The 2,372-nt window shown below is 47.0% G+C and overlaps 1 long non-coding RNA gene across 1 annotated transcript in view; it reads left to right on the forward strand.

Annotated features, from left to right (window-relative positions):
- Positions 1 to 2,372, forward strand: part of LOC112404108 (uncharacterized) — a 9,322-nt gene extending 6,950 nt beyond the window's left edge. The window contains exon 4 of the long non-coding RNA XR_003004046.1: positions 2,181 to 2,372. This is a non-coding gene — a long non-coding RNA (uncharacterized LOC112404108). The remainder of the gene's footprint in view (positions 1 to 2,180) is intronic.

Raw genomic sequence — 2,372 nt, forward strand, 5'->3', positions numbered from 1 at the left:
AAAAAAAAAAAAAAAAAAAAAAAATCAAGATTACTTTAGAAAAAATGATGTAGGAACCCAGTGGACCCGGCTTCCGGAGGAGCTGAGGCAGAACCACAGCGTGGAACGGAAGCTCCACTGAAGCAGGTTTCCGGGTCCCGCTCGGTGTGTATGTGGCTGAGAAGCGCACAGTCCCCCCGGACACCTCGCCAGGGTGTAGAGGAAAGACGCGGGGATTTGCGAGGTTCCACGCTGAGAAACCAGCGCACAAGGATGTAGCGGCAGATCTCCTAGTGGGCAGATATCAGTTGAGAGCCGGCAACTCTTCCGGGTACCTGGACAAAGAGCTCTTCTCTTCATGCGCAAGCTGACATAAAATTCCGGAAAAACGTGGAGTCCCCAAGTTAGTTGATAAAGTCCTGGACTAAGACAAAGCCCACTGACTTAGATGTAGCCCGATTTGGCTAAGGTCCTGCCACTAAGCAGAAAAGGGCTGGGGACTGAGATATACCTCGGTTTACATTGTATATTAAATAAGCATACAGAATTAACTCCTGAATTTGTGGCCTACAGAATCCTAATCTATTCATGGGACCTTCTAAATCTTTTATAATGTTCTTGCGGGAAAACACCACGTCTTTCGGCTTTTGGGATTCTGCACAGCACAGCCCTTGGCTTGCCTGTTTATTACCCACTCCTTTCATACTGGTAGAGAGACGGAGACTGTTTCCCAGGCACGTAGCACATGCATTGATGCATATTGGCCACCAGGAGGCAGAAAAGCCTAAAGATAATTATCAGAAGTCAGAGGTGGCGGAGGGGGCAGAAGGAGACGTGGGGGAAGGGACTAGAGCCCAGGAGAGGGAGAGGGAGGAGGAGGGAGGAAAGAGAGGGAGGAGGAAAGCGCGGGGGTGGGGGGTGGAGAATGGGAAGGAAGGGGAGGAAGGAGGAAGGAGGAAGAGGTGGCATAGGAGGGCTGGAAGGAGGAATGAGAGGTAGAGCAGGGGAGAGGGACAAGCAAGTTACTGAAGGGAAAAAATAATTTTCTGGACAGCGGTTAGTGACGTTCATAGGGACCTTACATTTTACAACGTGTTATAGATACTGTTTCATTTTTGCCTCACAGAAACAACCCAGCTGGATAATGATTCCTACCCACATTTTTTTCTGAGATTTTTTTTCTTGAAGTATAGTTAATTTACAATGTTGTGTTAGTTTCAAGTTTACAGCAAAGTGATCTGGTTATATACATATATATGTATATATGTATTCTTTTTCAGATTCTTTTCCATTATATGTTATTACAAGATATTGAGTATAGTTCCCTGTGCTATACAATAGGTCCTTGTTGTTTATCTATTTTATATATAGTAGTGTGTATATGTTAATATTGATACATTTTATTTTATCTCAGCCTGAAATGTTGAGGATCAAAAAAAAATAAGCATGCTTTATACATGACAAAATGAAGAGACACATGCGAGTGGGGTATCAAGAGTAATGGACCTTTATCTTACAGTTTTATTAAATCCATTTCTGTGGTAATGCTGAAAAACCCATCACCCATGGGTCCTCATGTCCGAGCTCAGTTGAGACAAAAAGAGCAGTACTCAAAATGTAACAAAAGTCTGCCCTCAGGGAGTGGCATGCTAGTGAGAGGGAGAGAGAAAATAAATAAGTAACATATACAATATGTCAGATGGTGACCTAAATGTTATGGAGAAAAATTAAGCACAGAACAGAGATAAAGAAAGGCAGAAGGGGCTTCCATGGTGGCGCAGTGGTTGAGAGTCCGCCTGCTAGATGCAAGGGACGCGAGTTCGTGCCCTGGTCTGGGAGGATCCCACGTGCCGCGCAGCGGCTGGGCCCGTGAGCCATGGCGGCTGAGCCTGCGCGTCCGGAGCCTGTGCTCCGCAACGGGGGAGGCCACAACACTGAGAGGCCCGCGTACCGCAAAAAAAAGAACAAAAAGAAAAGCAGAGGAGGAGAGAGTGGTCAGGGAAGGTTTTGAGCCACCTCCTCACCTGTAAAATGTGGACAGTAACCCTCACCTCCTAAGGTGAGGAACAAATGAGTTACGGGCCTTAGCAAGTGCTCTGTAAACGTGAACAGCTCTTCTCCCACCCTCTCTCTGCTCCCTAAAAGGCTTTGACCATTTAACCCGAGGCCCGCCTCTCATGAATAATCCGTCTCTCTCTTAGGCTCCAGGCCTGCCTTTCCAGCTGAGGATTAGTTCCGTCTAAACGTCCCCCAGGCACCTCCAAAGCAAGAGATGCTGAGCTGCCATCACCACGCATCACCTGCGCTGCCTCCTGGCTGCCCTGTCACTAGTAGTAGTAGAAGTACTACTGCCTTCCTCAGTCACCAAACCATGACCTTGGAATAAGCCAGCA

This window comes from Neophocaena asiaeorientalis, unplaced genomic scaffold (genome assembly GCF_003031525.2).
Source record: "Neophocaena asiaeorientalis asiaeorientalis breed wild unplaced genomic scaffold, Neophocaena_asiaeorientalis_V1.1 scaffold165, whole genome shotgun sequence".
Classification (NCBI taxonomy): Eukaryota; Metazoa; Chordata; class Mammalia; order Artiodactyla; family Phocoenidae; genus Neophocaena; species Neophocaena asiaeorientalis.